The 17,959-nt window shown below is 40.0% G+C and overlaps 3 pseudogenes; 1 reads left to right on the forward strand and 2 right to left on the reverse strand.

The window, feature by feature from the left end:
- Positions 1–852: 852 nt before the first annotated feature.
- LOC137972665 (uncharacterized) lies at positions 853–8,879 on the forward strand (annotated as a pseudogene).
- Positions 8,880–9,868: 989 nt separating this feature from the next.
- Positions 9,869–17,645, reverse strand: LOC137974205 (uncharacterized; annotated as a pseudogene).
- On the reverse strand, positions 16,066–17,466 carry LOC137974121 (uncharacterized; annotated as a pseudogene).
- Positions 17,646–17,959: the final 314 nt, after the last annotated feature.

Raw genomic sequence — 17,959 nt, forward strand, 5'->3', positions numbered from 1 at the left:
AGTCTCGCCTAGTGACGACTAGATCCAGCAGGTGCCAGTGTTTTGACCTGGGATGTCTCCAAGATACTTTGTGGCATGCTTTGTTCAGGAAGAAGGTGTTAGTTATGCATAGGTTGTGGTAACAGCAGAGTTCCAGAAGTCTCTGGCCGTTGTCATTCATTTTGCCTGTGCCGTGGTGACCTAAGACGTTTGGCCATGCCTCACGATCTGAGCCTACCCTTGCATTGAAGTCGCCTATGACGTAGATATGCTCGGACGCTGGGATGGTGCTGAGTGCAGTATCCAGAGATTCGTAAAAGTGGTCCTTTGTTTCCACCGTAGCCAGTAGTGTTGGGGCATAAACACAGATGATGTTGACATGGCCCTCCACTGTTGAGAGACGCAGCTTGAGAATTCTCTCTGTCAGTCTGTTGGAGGTTCTATCATCTAGAGCAGCGAATTCCTCACGGCAAAGCCCACTCCTTGTTCTCTCCGTTCTGCAGGGCTGCGATATCGATATTCAATCTGTGCAGCTCGCGATCTATCACTGCTGTCTTGCGAGCATCGTCAATTGCTTGCAGATCCTCAGACAGTCCGGGCCGCATGGTCCGTACATTCCAGCTCCCAATCCGGAAAGCTGATGTTTTGGTTTTGTTCTTTCGTTGTTTGCCTGGTGCGTGGTTGACGATCTGCTTGTTGAGCTTTGACTCTAAGCTCCAGGCACCCACTGAAGTAGGCAGACCATGGCGGGTCAGTACCTTACTGTCCGGGGGCTGCCCGGCTTGAGGCGGGAGGTAGCTGACCAGTGGAACTACGATGGTCCCTCCCACCGTCGAGGACAACCCCTAGCGCCCTACTCTACGCCAGTTGAGCATGGACTTATACCTGGTAAACTGCTGTCCTCCGTGTTGTGCGCTCACCGAATGGCGAGACTGGAGTGTCCTCTCCAGGGTGCAAGCCTGGGCAAAGTATATGGAGACCCTGTGCTGCCCATTCAACATGGCCCCCCTCTCGGCTGCACCAACTTGGTCCAAGGGAACACAGAGCATTACACCTTCACGTAAAAAAGTGGCTCAAGAAAGAAAGGCAGAAAAGAAGAGAGAGATAGATTGGGCATTTTATCAAAAGAACCATGAAAAGAAAATTGCTCAAGTCAAGGAACATACGCAAATGATCCACCAGTTGTCAAAGCGGCTGGCACGAAGAAGGACCGATATAAAGAAAACCGAGCAGAAAGAAAAGCTGAAGGAAAAGAGAGAAATTGCTCGAGCAGAACTGTAGAAAAAAAGGGAGAAAATAAGAGAACAAACCAGGGAAAGAGTCTGTAAATATCGTGAACGAAAATTACAAGATGGAACACAAGAACAAGCAATAGAGGCGGCATCAACTTCAAGCACGAGCAATGGATTTAAAAACCGGGCATTCAAAAAACGCATAGCTGACAGGGCGAAGGAGACGCTTCCTTTGAGTCCCAAGAAAAAAGCTACAGTCATAGCAACGCTGGTGAACAGCCCAAGAACCAGGAAGATACTCGCAAACCAGGGATTGCTTAAAACCCTGGAGGAGCCGAAAGAATTGTCCACCCTTAGAGCGCTGGCATCAGACATCTCCGAAGGGTTGAACGAAGTGAAACGTTCCGGATCAAACGAGAAGAGGGCAGCACTCAGAGCTTTTACGTCTCTTCCATTTGGAGAAAATATAAAAAAGACAAGGGCAAGGAAGTCCTTAGGAAAATTAGTTAATTTAAATGAGATGTGCATAAGTAAAGCGATAAGGAACTGAGAAAGTATCCTTAAGGGCGACACCGCAAGCTGGCTCTACACCAAAAGAAAAGTTCACCAAGACACAATTTCGGAGGAAGATACTAAAATCATATTTAATTACTGGGCAAACACAACCAGCAGTACGTCCACCATGCAAAGCCTGTGTTGGAAAAGACGAAGACAGAAGCATTTCTTGAATTTCAACAACTTCACCCGGATGTGAAAGTCAAGCAAAGGAAGTTTGAAAGCCTGAAGCCATTTTTTGTTAAGCAAGCTAAAGAGAGAGATAGAAGATCATGCCTCTGCCGAAAACATGTAGAGACAAAAATTGTTTTTGACGCTTGCATGAAGTTTCGTCAGGGCATTCTCAAGGAAGCTGACCTCAGCCATGATGAATACCCTGTTTTGAAGACCGTGACAGAAGCTGCTGAAAAGACTCTTTGCCCTAGACAAGAGGACAAATCATTTCACAACATCAAGTGCTTAGAAAGAGAATACGATTCCTGTAGTGTCAATGCCCTGGCACTACTACCAGAGGAGAGTACTACTGAAGGTTCTGTGCACTGGTCGCACTACGAATATGTTCCAACAGGAAAGTTTCTTTCAAACGGCCAAGAGAAAAAGAAGATAGCCCTCGTGCAAAAGGATACTCCACCATCTGAGCTATTTAAGTACTTTAAGGAGCTCCTAACAACCTACCCAATTCATTCATTTATGGCAAGATGGCAACGTGATCAGCTTGAGAACCTGCTAGACAACCTTCCTCTTGGCCATGTGGTGTGCATACATGACTACTCTGAAGGGTATGCATATGCAGGCAGCAAGATGAGATCCAATCAGAGTATTTTGATGTCGCCAAAGTCTCTCTGCACGTGACCATCGTTCAACGCCATGCCGTACAAGCCACAGTTGCAACTGCAGAGGAGGAGCCACACCTGATCAGGGAGCATGTTTTTGTCATCTCGGATGACCCGATCCAGGATCAGGATAGTGTTCACAAGGTGCAAGAGGTGATCCACAACTCTCTGATCAACGACGTTCATTACAATGTCATAAAGATGCATGAATTTACTGACAGTTGTGCAGCCCAGTACAAATTACGGAATTGTATTCTGGGCCGGATATAGGGGTGGTTCGGGTGGTTTGGTTGAACCCCCTAAACTGAACATAAAAACGTATAACAAACACGTGGTTAAAAAAAAGTGAACCAAATATCTTTTGAAAATGATATTTCTTTGTGTCTTCGTACGCGAAAACAGCAATAAAAATAAGACAAATTTGTGCCTAGTTGAAAACGCCCTCTAGTACGTCCGCTTGAGCTATAAAATTACTGCTTATTAACCCTTACACGTCCCGCCAAAACTGACAGTTTATGCCAAATCTACCAATCATTCCAATTCTGGCACTGCATAAAGCCACGCCGTTCTTTGGAAATCAGAGTTGTGGATCGTATTTTAAAGTGAAAATTTACTTAAACGTTCCTCAACATGAACTCATGACTTAATATGTCGAAGAGGACAAAGCAACAACAAATTCACCGGTTTTTCGGACTGTCATCAGCAAGGTAAGCTTAATAGATTAGTCTATTACACGAGTACGCTTAATTCTAGCAAGCAGACAGTGCTGATTTCTCGAGAGTTGTTTCACGAATCGATTTAAAACTGAAATATCATAAGTTTACATTCTAAATTTTCTTCCCTAGATTGGAGACCAGCGAAGATAATGAGCCTTTTGACCAATCATCTAATTCTTCTAGCAGTTTGAATGAGAGCTTGAGTAGTGCAAAGAGGATTCGTTGCTCTAGCGATGCCGGTAAGAACATTTTCCATAACAAAAAATACTACAAGCTATCAATTTGGCACTAGTCAACACTTTTTTTATTTTGTGTTTACAGAGACCGAAAAGTGACCCAAACAGGTACAGGCAGTGAAGATTTGCCAGTGACTGTGACTCGACAAAATGAGACAACTCTATCTTCTTCCAAGCAAGGTATTTCATTTTTTAAATTAGTGATATAAATCAGAAAGCTTAAGCTTATATATTAAATAAGAATGGAAAACGTCATTGCCATCATCAAAGCTCAAACACAATTTTACGTGCAAAGCAGAGCTACTTAACTTCACTCATGCTTTTTAAAGCAGAATTCTGTTCTCTACGTGACAATCCAGACTAACCATGAAAATATGTAAACAAGCGGGATAAGTTGAGTCACGATCATTATCAGTCTGATGCGGCTTTGTTGGAGACCTCTAATTAAAGTTATTTCCGACACGTTTCTTTGCCCGTGGAATAAATAAAATGAACAACGAAACAAGGTCCATTATTATGTCTGAGTTGGGCATTTTCCAATATTTTCTCAGGTGCTAACATGATGAGTCTTCCTCGCGAAGTCCTTTCGGAAATATCAAAGTGGCTCTCATTGGAAGAATGCATGCCACACCTTGCACCAGTCTGAAGGTATCTTTATGATGTCATGCATGATTCTAGTCTTTGGATATAACAAGTTGCCAAAATATTACATTAGAAAGTCTAGTAACTTCCCTTTACAAAAATAATACGCTAGAAATATTAAGAATGCCTAATTGTTTTCAATTAGGCGGAATTTCCTTAGTGTCTGTAGTAAAATCCTTACTTGACATTAAAATTGTCGATGCTGGTGGATGTGAAACAATATCCGTAAATCAAGCTCGAGATATTTTGCAGAATTGCCAACTCTCCGAATTTTCTTTTTCCCCTAACTGAGATCCCCCAAATGTGTGGGAACGACTTTTCACTGATTTTAAACATGTCAAGTTGGGTGATTTAACTCTTTAAACTAGAAGTCCACAGAAATATTGTGAAAGTCAAACACCCTGGCTTTCCGTACAAGGAAAAAGAACATTAGTTGTATTGTAAAAATTGTGTGATTTCTGTTACCTGTCCTGTTCTAAACGTATGTCAAAACGGTATTAAAATAATTTTTAAAAGGTCGTACAATATCAATTTGCTTTCATTGCAGCGTCACAGACTGATAAAGATGGAGATAATCGTGCTTGTCATAGTTCGGTTCGTGACGTTGATGTTGGTGCTCTTTTTCGTCAGAAAACAGCTTTTAAGTCTCTAAATCAAGCTGAGAAACTCAACATCATAAATAACCATTTTCAACCAGGAGAGAATTATGCTTTCCCTAAAGTTTTTATGAATGGTTGTCATCGGTCTTTCCAAAGATCCTGGCAGCAAAGTTATCCTTAGCTCGTTTACAGCAAGGAATGTGACGGTGGTTTCTGTCTCCCATGCGTTTTATTTGCCATACGTGAAAGCTTAGGTACCTTAAGGAGCTTCTCCAAATTTCTGAAGGTCAAATTTCCGATTGTTCCAAAGTCATATCGGAAACTCAAGAGCAACTATTCCGATGAAGTCGGAAGATTAACACTGATCATCGGAATAAGTGGTATTGAGACTTCCAATGGATAAAAAAATATCGGTCTTCCGATTGAACTTGATCAAACATCCTATTAGCACGATGCACGGAATTTTGAAACATGAACTGCTTCTTAAAGTCTGTGTCACGCGAGATCTACGACCCAAAAAAAATGAAATTACTGTCCAGATGAAAAGGATGCTTAACTAACTAGTCAGCGTTTGAAGGGCACTTATGTTTAAAACGTGTTTAAAATTGTTTGAAACATGTTTGAAACGTTGCTGTTTGGATGGAGTTTGAAACTCTGTAGGAGATATTTATCAGTGTTCAAAACACAATCATGTGTTACATCTGTCAACAAGGCTCGTTATCATGACTGCAGAAGTAAATTCCCTTGAAAAGGTTGCTGCACCTTTTGGGCACTTTGCTGTTAAGAGTCCAGGGAAAATGTGATCGTTGAAATCATCCGTGCTTTGTTTTTGTGCTTCCAGTTGCACTGAAATGTTCAAAGTTATCTTTAAAAAATATTGACTTACACCGGTGCATCGAGCGATATTGATCAAAGAACCAACAGTTATTCTTTTTTAATACCATACGAAATCGACTGAAATGATAAGGTCGAAAAGTTTTTGTTCAGATTCTTTACGGAATATTAAAGAGTGAGAAACTTTTAATGGCCGAACCCTCGCGGGATGTATTTTTTTAACGAAAACCTAATTGTAGGAACACATGTCATGATCGCTTCAAACGTGGGACAGGCATCATTGGTTTCTTTCAGTCGAGTAGCAGTTCACGCAAGCTGGTAATTTTGGCGGTCCATTTTAGAATGTCAAATATCACGAATTTAACACTGGTTTTCGAAACCTCAAGAGTATGTTGTGCAGTATTAAAAGCCCTCCAATATTAAAACTGTGCAGCCGAAACACTTTAATATCCCATTGTTTTGTCGTGCGCTGTCTAATCAAGATACGTTCAAAGGTCAATGTTACAATGCGGCCGCACAGCAAACGACCGAAATGTGTTTCATCACGGTGTATTAAACTGGCACAGATAGTTGTTTTTCAAGCATTACGTTAAAGAATTGGCAAGTAAATCAACGCTTCACCTTTAAGTTTGGTTTCCAAGAAGGTATTTAGAGTCATATATAAACGCTTGAAATCAGTCATTTTTGTTGTTGTTGAGATGTTTATGTTGAAAATATAGAAACAACAGGAGCATAAATTGTAGAAACATGCGCACACAAAGATTACAATCTGCGAGATCGAAGCGCTGTACGCTTATACTAAATCCACTCATTTATAAAAACATTGCGTGCCGATATGCCATTCTAGATTGATATCCGATTGATTTCCGATTTTATCAGAATTTTGAAAGCTCAAATCGGAAATTCTTGAGTCAGACACAAGCAGCTATCGGAATCGGAAAATGCCTATAGCGACATCGGGAACCAAAATTTCCGATGTTATTTTGGAGAAGCTCCCTTAGTAACCACTCTCTTTAATCGGTGGACAAAAGTAAGCAAAGTGTGTGGTGAACATGAGAAACATCGTTACCACATCAATGCCATGGTTGCATACGATAATTTTCTCACAACAAGTCGGAATCTGCAAAAAAACATCCAAATTCAAATTGAAAGTGAACGCAGGAGCACGATTAAGAGAAACAGAGAAATTGTGAAAAGTGTTGCAAAGTGCGTCCATTTCTGCGGCAAACAGTGCATTGCAATGAAAACCCATAGAGATGACAGCACTGCCGATCAAAATGGAAACAGGGGCAATTTTCTAGCTTTGCCTGAATTTCGTGTTGACTCAGGCGATGAAGTTTTAAAGAACCACCTAGCGACATGCAGCGCGAATGCACGATATTCTAGTAAAACAATACAGAATCAACTCATAATGCTGATCGGAGACCACATAAGGGATTCGATAATTCAAGAAATCAAAGAAGCAAAGTACTTCTCAATTCTTTGTGATGAAGTCACTGACAATGCTAATCTCGAACAGTTGTCTTTGGTTTTACGGTTTGTCGACAAAAGAGTGCATGATCCGCAAAGAGTTTTTAGACTTTCGATGCACCGATCGAATAACTGGTCAAGTAATTTCTTCCTTGATCTTGGAGAAGTTGGAGCAGTGGGGTCTGGACATTTCAAACTGCCTAGGCCAAGGCTACGATGGTGCTTTGAATATGTCTGCACAAGCGCAGGGAGTGCAAGGCTTAATAGCACAGAAAAACCCCAAGGCCCTGTATGTGCACTGCAATTCCCGTGTATTGAATCTCGTTATAGTAAAAGCATGTAGCTTACCATCAGTTCACAACATGGCTGGCACTATAACAGAGCTTTCACAATTTTTCAATGATTCTCCAAAGTGGCAGAGGTGCTTGGAGAAAGTGCCAACAGCTGGTCAAAGGCTACCTGCGGACCACCATGACGACAGAAAGGTTGTCTGGCTCGGAGCTCATGAATATTCACCACAAGAAACCTGTGGATTATGATGCTGTTGTCCAGGAATTTGCAGAACAGCAACCCCGGAGAATGTTGCTGGCTGATCCCATTTTTGAGGAATCATGAATTTTTAATTTGAATGAATTTAAAATAATAATAAAATAATTATTGTCAGTGTTAAGAAAATCCATCCTTAATACTACTGTACTTAGCACAAAAATGGAGGTGACTTTAGAGCAATTAAACCACTTGAAATTTCAGAGGCCCTCAAATTAAAAATTTTCCAGGGGAGTATGCCCCCGGACCCCCCTAGGGGCTACTCTCTTTGGCGTGCCTTTATCTGAACCCCCCTTCGTCAAATCCTGGATCCGCCCCAGGTATTGGTGACCTCTCTTGCTCCCTTGCCGACTTTGCTTTCCCCATCCAGCGCAATTAATTTGAGACATCCCATGCTAAAGGAGAGCAGGATGCTGCAGGCTGGCATGTTAAGCAAAAGGTTGGCCAGGCAGTTCTGGGCAGAACAGCTACCATCAACTCGGCGAAGAGTATGCATCAATACTTGATGCAGAACTTTTCCCAGCCTGCTGCCTCAAGTTTCACTTCAAGAGAAAGTTCTGTTCAACTCAAGCACCGTATTTTCTTTTAAGTCCCTTCAGAAGGTGAAGGTGCTGTTGACAGAAAAAGGCATGGATGGAAATTTAAGGAAGCTAAAGGGATAAGAAAGTGGCACTGTGTAAAGTCTCTGGCCCAGCAAGAAAAGGTTCTGATGAGGCATCGGTCCTGCTACTGTGTGAGCTGCATTGTCGAGGATGAAGAAAACTGCAGTAACAAGGCTTGGCCGGATAACTGGAAGGTGGGGCCAATCTGTAAAGATGGTGCAGTCGCAACTACCAGGCAAGCAGCAGAAAAACCCATCCTTGACCGTGACACTGCTTCACACATAGCTGACCTTGCTGAGAAGGGGAGCACAGTGGCTATTGCTGCTGATGATGACCCAATGTATGATTTCTATCTCCTCAAGGTTACATCAGAAGGGGTTGAAGAGCTAGAAAGCGACTACATCGACGATTATCAGTGCACTGCTTTGAGGGATGAAGAGTTTATAAAAGGCAACTTCTACCTGAGGGACAACATACACAACGTGACTTTCACCCTTGATGTAAAGCGTACCACTGTTGTGTATGCTGCCACTGTCCGCCACATTTGTGGGGAATTGCCAGCAAAGAAAAAGGGAAGAAAAACTATCTACACGCTTCCAGTAAAGGAAAATGAGGAGATAATTGCCTCTCTCTGAATGAAATGAAAGTAATCTGCAGTTTTAGTTTCATTTTGTTGATATTTCCTGCATTATGTTTCAAATTCTTGAACTTGCCACACCCACAAGGCATTATGGGTAAAATAAAAAACTGCTGAAATTTCCGAAATAATGTAAATAGTAAAAAAAAATTACTAGTGTTGTACAATAGACATAAAATGCCATCTACGTATCCATTGCTAGTAGCAAAAATAAATATTTTATTATTGACATGTGTTATGGGAAATGTATAGGTGACTGTGCTACTCATCTTGGGGGAAAAAAAGAGATTAGTTATTTAGGAGGAGCAAAGGGTTGGTACTTTTTAGTGATAAAATGTTCATGAACTACCTGAGCATTTTCAGCTCTTTTTACTCTTCATTTTTTGTGTATGTTTTTAGCAATCCTCAAAGGAAGCCATAATCTAGTGTTGAGTTCCTTAGCACTGACAAAATTCTGAAATGCTACATAACGTTATTTCTCTTGTTGCCAGAACAGGTCTGTGATTCAACCACAAGTTAATGTTAAAGTTATTTTTGAGGCATACAATTAATGCAGCTGGCATATCAACTTTGAAAATTGCTTAAAAGTTTCTTGACATTCCTAATCATATATGTTCATATGAGCTTTTTAGTATGTCTGTGAGGCCAATGTTCTCTAGTGCATTTCTTGCATTAACAAGTGTAACCTCGTGTTATAGTTATTGATAACACAAATACTGTTATCATACAGTCTTGGAAATCAATTTGAACAATGAAATAATGAAGTTAATGTAACAGTTATGCTTTGATCAGGAGGTCTCCTCAAGTTACTTTCCTTGAATAATTTTCTTTCAACCAAGCAGTAACCTTCAATGATTGACTTAATGAGAGATATACTTTACGGTAATGTTAACACCAAATGACAGTTGGTGTGATTTTGGACAAAAAACAAGGCATAACTTCCTTATAATGAGAAAAGCAAGAAATTATCTCAAGAGATTTTAGCAATTAAGCACCATGTGCAGCTACAGTTAAAAGTGCGCAATTAAGTCTCTCCGCCTCTTGCCAGTTGTTTGGAAGGCTGATTCCAAAGGCATTTCTAGCATAATCAAAGTAATCTTGATATTCATTAACACTTCTCCTCTGAATGATGTGCTAAGATAAATAGTCAAATTCTGACTGAGGAACATTAAGCAGGTTTTTAACAGCCCCATGAAACTCAGGTAAATAGAATAGTGAATCAGGTCTACCAGGGACAGTGTTGTGCCAACTTTTCCTAACTCTGTGGTGGCTGTTCCAATGTTCTTTAACAATGTCAAGGTCTTTCTGGATAACTGGTGCAAAACAGTACCACAAACATTCCATACTTAATTCATAGGAAGAGCCCAAGACACCCTTAAATTCCAAATTTTGGAAAAAAAATAGCGCCACCATGTTGACCTGTTCCATGAATAAAATGACCACCATTCTTCAATTCTTTGGTTTCTAGGTGATGAGACTTAACGGTGGGCATCAGCATTCAGTGCCAAGATCTGTAATTAGCTGTCTAGAGCATCCCTTCGATTCTTTTACAGTGCTTAAAAAATAAGTGGCAATGTTGTCTGGTGAGTTGTTGGACCTGGTAACCTGAAGCCATAATATTTTCCGGCTGAAGCCATCTACATGTATGGCCCCATGTACGGGAAACCCAAAGGGCTTCTGTTTATCATAGCCATCTATCTATCATTTGGGCAAGGACAGTGATAAGTCCTTCTCTTCAACCAGTGAGCTTTCCTTAACTGGCAACCTTCTGGATCTACCTCTTTTCATATATCTTAACAAGGAAATGAATGATTTCTTCATAACTAAAACCACGTTGAAAATATTTGATTATGGTCTCCTCATCACTCTCAACCTCATTGCTCGAGTCTTCTTCCTCACTTGAATCTTCTATCCTTACGTCTAAAAATTAAAGTCAACGTACAAAACTATAGGGATGACAACAAGCCACTTTTTTCTACAACTTAACATATACAATACAATGCAATACAATTCAACACAATATTTACTGTAGTCATACGATTAGCTTTTTTTTGGGTGCGTCCTGCACATGTGACGCACAAGCTAATTTTTAACTAAGCGACTAAAAGAAAAGGGAAAAAATAGAAAAGATCTAATTGTACATGCAAACTTCAAAATATGTGCTATGACTGAATGAAGGAAGGAAGGAAGGACCTTTATTTAAGTGTCTAGTCGTTCTAGTGCTGGAGCACTAATTGGGGACACTGTAAATTCAAATTAACAAATCAACGCAAATCAAATCAAATGCGTCTGTAAATTATTTACGAATGAAAGGTTTTACATATGACATAAATTACGAGATAAATATATAAGCTTAAGTCAGAGCACTCTGTGAACCCATTACTGTGTTAGGGCCTGTTTACATGGAGGGAGGGTGCCCTGGCTAACCGAGCTACCCTGGCCGGGCTAACTTCTCATATGTTTCTTTAAAAAACGCTTGAAGTGTTTACATGCTAGACAGGGTAGCCCACCTACCCTGGGCACCCTGTCTACATGCCTCGGTCACTCGGCTAGGCAGGATAGCTTTTTACCATGAAATGGTTGGTGCCAGGCTATCCCGGTTAGCCAAGGTGAGATTAACCACGCAAACATTGATAAACATGACGGCGAGAAGTGAGTTTTTTCGTAGTTACCATTTGCCAGTGTTATCTGCCGAACAGAATGACAGTAAATCTGAAGATTTGTGCCCCTGCAGGAAGCTGAAATAACCACTGTTACCAAAACAAAGTCATGGCAATCAAAGAGGAAAGCAAGTACAACTTCAGCCTCTATCAGCACAGAGAAGAAGTCAAGGAAGTTTTCTTGGACTCCTGAGTCAGTCGAGGCTCTTCTGAAATACACCAAAGAACTTAAAACTTAATGTGAATTTAGCGGAGTAGGCTTTGAAGCTGACCTGCAAAGCTTATACGCAGAAATGGTAAGCTTACCAGGAAGAGAGATCAAGTTTAAGTTTAACTTTAAGTTTAATGAAGCGTCTTACCAATGTACAAAAGAAAATATATATACAAAAGTACAGTAGGTAAAGGAAAGCAACAGGGGGAAACTGAATTCCCAAATAAAAACTGCCCTCCAAAAATTAAAGGTAAGACAATTAAGAATAGTACATCTAATACATGTATATAATTATAATTACACAATGTGTACGAAAAACTAAGAGACCTATCTATTTACAAAGATATAATTAAGTAGTAAATTTTTAAACGAGTTTAAGCTAGAAGCAGACATAACTGAGTTTGGTAAGGAGTTCCAGTCATTAATGTAATGGTTAAAAATGAAAATTCAAAATAGTTTGTCCTCGCTGCTTTAGGTCTAATTTTAAAGACCAGTCAGATCCACATATGCAGTGTCGATATCAGAATAGCCATGAATTATCTTGTAAAGCTGAAGCAAGCAGAGGTATTTCCTTCTAAGCTCCAATGATGACCAGTTTAGTTCAGTGCGCCTTTCAGAGTAAGGTTTATCAGATCCACAAATCAATGTTGAGTAGCACGACGCTGGATGCATTAAATACTCTGTATGTGTTTTACCAAATAAGGGTTCCACACTGGGCAGGCATATTCCAAAATAGGACAAACTAAAGCATTAAAAGCTGTTTTAATTGTCACAGGATCTTTGGGCCCAAATGTTCTCCTTATTAGACCCAACACTCTATTTGCCTTACCAACAATGTAATTGATATGAGAATCCCACCTTAAAGAAGAATTCAATCCAAATACCCGGGTGCTTTTGTTTATCTACAGCTGACAGATTATTCTCATTTATCACATACTGATGAAAGGACATTTAGACTTGGTAACATGTAGGGCCTTACACTTTTCAGGCTTCAGAGTGACCTTCCACAAGTCACACCAGGAGGCAACAGACAAAAGGTCACCCTGAAACTCAACACAATCATCTACAGATGTGATATTACGATATAGTACACTGTCATCAGCAAAAAGCTCTGTAGTACAGCTTACATTTAGGGGAAAGTCATTTATACACAGCAGGAAAAGAAGTGGCCCTAATATAATCCCTTGAGGGACACCAGAGGACACCTCCATCCATTCTGATGAATGGCCTCCAATAATGACTCTTTGTGTACAGTCTGACAGACAATCGTGAAACCAGGAAAACAAATGACCCTGAATGCGAGAACACTGCAACTTATAAAGCAAGTGACGATGAGGAACCTTGTCAAAGGCTTTTGCAAAGTCCAAAAAGATCACGTCGACTGAGTCACCTTTCTCAAGAAAGCTGAACCATGAACGTACAGGTGTAGCAGCTGAAGAAGTTGAGTAACACATGAACAGGCTTCTCTAAAACCATGCTGGCTCTCACTCAGCAGCCTATGATGTGTTAGGAACTTCATAATATGCTTATGGATAACACACTCCAAGGGCTTCGCTAAAATACTCGTAAGAGAAACTGGTCATGGACATGGACATCGCAGAATAAAACCTGTTGGAGAAGAGGATGGACGAGGAAAAGGCCAGAGTAAGGAAAGGATATGAGAGTATCAGAGAAAAAATAAAAAATTTGAGACAAGATTATCGTGCTACTGTCAAAAGATGAACATAGAGTGGAAGTGGCAAACTTGTTCAAGATAATTTTGACCTACTTACCGAGATATGGGGAGGCTCACCTGCAACAACATCACTCCCATTTGGAATCAATGGAGATACCATTGGTGAAGAGACAGATACTCAGTATCCAAAGGCTGATTATGAAGGTACATCTCTATAGTCTTTTGTAATGCTATAATTGTCACTACGTTTTAAAATTCTCTTTTGCTATTTAATTAATTTCTTTGTGCATATGAGCTAAGGCAGAGGGGACAATAAATATTATTTCTTTATTCAAGGGAAGTGACAGTATTCAATCACTTGGAGGTAAGACGCGATAGATATTACTTAGTGGTTACAATATTGCAAGACTTTTTTAGTACTTTCAAATTAATGATTGATTATGCTTACTAATTTTCAGTAAATGATGATGATGACTATTCCATTCTTTTTCATGGCTCTCCCAAGCACAAAGAGACCGAGTTCTTATGAACACAGCCAAAGAAGGCGTGCTTATGAAAAAACAATGCTAGAATCATTTGAGAGGTCAAATAATTCTTCAGACAAATCACTGTCAAAAATGACAAATTGTCTCAATTCTCTTGGGGAGGGCATAGTATGCAGATGATAGCTATGGCCCTGGCTGGTACAGTTCCTCATCCTAACCAGACACATGCACAATAGGTGAGTTAATTCCCCAGCCTATGTGCCAAACTACAACTTTTACCATACTGCTTCTCAGATATGCAAGTGGAACTTCATTTAATTTTTCAGACCAAAGGGCTCAGCATTATATGTCTTCTGGCACCAGCTCCACTAATATTGTGATCACTGATCTGAATTGATTTTATTAGCAGAGCCTGTTTTGTTGGTAGTTGTTGTTAGTGCACATTTCAGACAAGATACATATGTTATTACAGTTAGCCTCTATTAATGCATGAAGTGGAACTTACAGAGACCTGCTTTTTGAATCACTAAAAACCAGAAGGGGCTCTGACAGGGAAAAAAATGCAAAAGATATGACATTCTTCTTGAGGGAAATACAAAGGGAAATACAATGTATCTGTTGTGTTATTCTTTGTAACGTGTGGAGCCAGAAAGCATTTTGAAATTTGTAGTAGTGGGCAACGTTGCCTGTCTGTCACTTTGGAGTGAATATTATTTTTTGGTTTTCATGTACTTATCTTTCAAAAACTAGTGCGAGGGTTTCATCAGGTTTCCAAACGTGAGAAAACATTTGAAACCACGAGGCAGCAGGCAGGCAGGCAGTGGTTTACTGTTTTTGAGCATTTAGAAACCTGAAGCGCGAGTTTTTGAAGTTGCTTCTCCAGCAAAGAAAATTAGTTTAAATTATCATTTAAATAAGTTCTCTCAATTTAAATATTTTTGAGACTTGAATTGTACTCCTGTCACCTAATTGCTGCTCTGTGACAAATTTTGAATATTCATCAATGTCACATTGTTACCCAGCTGTTTGTCAGTTCTGAGCGAACACAATGCTTCGCAAAGCAAATGGCAGAGTGCAGATTTAGACCTCCTAAGACTAGCGAAGAAGAGGAAAAGTGTGTGGCCAGCACTATTCTGAGGTAACGTCTAGCCTGTTAAATGCAGGGGTAGATAGTAAATTAGTAATCCTTGGAACTGGGAATTTCTAACATTAGGGCCATTTTAGGTTGGAAGTGTACAGCAAGGTTGAAAGTGAACCAAAAGACGAGGTCGCCACCATTGAGTGAGAATTTAAATTTAGAAAAAGAATGACCCTTTCTGTTTTGGGAGTTTAATAACTCTACTGTTACATTTAACGTCAGCAGTAAATAATTTAGGTTTAAAGTTTGTTTTGTAAAATGTGTGATTAAATAAAGTGTTTATCGTTGTGTTTTTCTTGTGTTAATCAATATGCTGGTTAGCAAAATTTGCATCCGTGTTTGAAATTATTTCCAAACACGCCATGGTTTTCAGCTTGTTTTTCATTGGGTTTCTAAATCCATCAACCTGACCAGAATAAGATTCTCTGGTTGGGTAAGAGCTGCATGAATGAGTTTGAGAAGTACAAATCAAAAATGCATCAGTCGTTTATATTTTATGGTATCCTAGATGTCATTTCAACTTATTATAATAATAAAGTATAATAAAAACATTATCTACAATAATAACTTTAACTGTTCAAAATATAATTTAACCCTTGTATTTCTTTGTTTTTATGTACATGTAGTATTCAATCAAAATCTTCAACAATAGCTACAGATCAGCTACAAACTCACATTTAGTTTTGTCACATTAGTTATGTTGAAATTTTCCGTAGAATGATATTTTATAATCACATACAACGTTGTGTCTTACAGTATGCCTTGGTTTGATGTCTTACAAGGTACTTGGTATATTACAGGTATGAGTTTTAACTGTGAGTTTGATGATGCATTCCCTCAAATAAAAATTAATGCAACCCCCCTCCCCCCTCAAAAAAAAAAAAGATACTAATAATATTGCACCTCACCCCTCAGTTCCAGAATAGACCAGCGACAAAAGTTCACTTGAGCATACATTGATGAATAAAATGTTCATTTTGTCACTGTGGAAGTTGCTCTTTGTACATGGCAGTAATCACATTCCTGACATAAGTTCCCTCAGCACTATTGAAGGAATAGCATCGGTCTGCTTCAGTGTTGGGCTGGGTGAGTTTGTCTTGTGCAATCTGCCGGCCACAATACCATCATCAATAGTAACACCTTTCATTTCACAAATATTATGAAGAACAAAACAGGTATACACAATGTTTGGAACAGACTTCAATGCCACATCAAGGCGCTTGTTTAAAACTTGCCAGCTGGCTTTCCTTCTGCCAAAAAAACACTTTGTGGGGTTCCTTGCACCTCACAGGATATTGTTGAAAATGACCTCTTCATTGTTGTGTGGATTGGGAAACTCCTTCGTGCAATAAGGAAGCAAGGGGTAAGCAGGGTCACCTAACAATACAACTGGTACCGTACTTTATCACCAGGCCTGGTAATATTTCTTTGTACAACAGAGGGAGTTTTTCCGCTTTCAGTAATTTGTTTGTTCTAGACATTGCAAAAACTCTGCCATCATGGACACTTCCTGGCCAGCGAACATCAACATCCATAAACAGCCCTCCAATTACATGTACCCTGCACATTCAAAGTATATTTCATTTTGTACCTAAAATAATCGTTGGGGTTTTCTAAAGGCCGCATAATCAGGATATGAGTTCCGTCAACGCAACCAAAAGCCCGTGGAAAGCCATGTTTGTTTTCCATGTGCTTGACTTGCTCTCTCATTTCATCCTCCGTAGCAGGTAACTTTATGAAGGTTGGCCCCAGTAAGTTAACTAATGCATCACACACTTTAGGGACAATCACTGAGGCCGTACAGAGTGCCAAAAGTATTAGCTGTCATCATTAGGGAGCCTTGACCCTTTCAATAATACAAAGTTATTCCGAGCTGTTTGTCCACTGATAACACATCCAGACCTAGTGGACTTCTGTTAGGTTGAAGGTAATGTCGTAATTCGTCAGCAACTTTCATGAAGGTTAGCCGGTCCATTTGAGAGTTCGTCTTCCATTCTGCCCCAGGTAGAACACTGTTGAACAGGTTTTGCCACCAATGATCTGTTCCGCCTGGATTTCTCCACAGTTTTCCATGGTGGTGAACAACCCTTCTTCGAACATGGCGTAGCTTAGCTAGAGCAGCATTATACTCTAGGGCAGCTTTTAATGTTAACTGCCTCTGGTGATTATGCTGAATCAGCAAAGTGCAGAAAAGCAGCCCTATGCAGTGAAAAGCCACCACTAGTGGAATGAGCAAAAAAAAATCAAACCAAAAAGTTGTTTTGGTCGGTCATTTTTTTGTTTTGCTTAGAGGCGGCTCAAAAGATTGCCCCCGCAGCCCACTCGCTGTCCCGGTTAGGTGAGTTGCATATAAAGGCAAACTATGTTTCAACCCTCCTAGTCGGGTAGCCCAGTTAGCCGGGCACCTTCCCTCCATGTAAACGGGCCCTTAGATGGTCAAAAGCTAATGTATTTCTTGATTTACTGATCGTTATTCGGATCTAAAAAAGATGCAAATACGAATACTGTATCTGAATTAAGAAACATACCATTACCACAGCCGTTGCAAAAGTTGGCATTTTGATTGACTAATGAACCACAAGTGCTGCAAACCATCGTGAGCTCAAGACACTATACTAAAAACACAGGCACCCAAAGCTCAGTATGAGCATGGCCGACAAAAATATAAGGATTTATGATGAGAATCCCGATATAAAGCCTAAGAAGATAACTATATGAAAAAAATAACTCAATTAAAAAGCCTAACCTTATTGTCATTGTGGATAGCTTCCTTCCTGTGTGGTTATTTTCCAGATCCAATGTGATTTGAGCCATTTTTCAATTTCTCCGTTGTCAACGGTTGTAATTTACAATAATATTGCAGACGGATGATTGCAAAAACTTTCCTTTTGCAGGAAAACAAATTATGC

The sequence above is a fragment of the Montipora foliosa genome, chromosome 10, assembly GCF_036669935.1.
Source record: "Montipora foliosa isolate CH-2021 chromosome 10, ASM3666993v2, whole genome shotgun sequence".
Taxonomy (NCBI): domain Eukaryota; kingdom Metazoa; phylum Cnidaria; class Anthozoa; order Scleractinia; family Acroporidae; genus Montipora; species Montipora foliosa.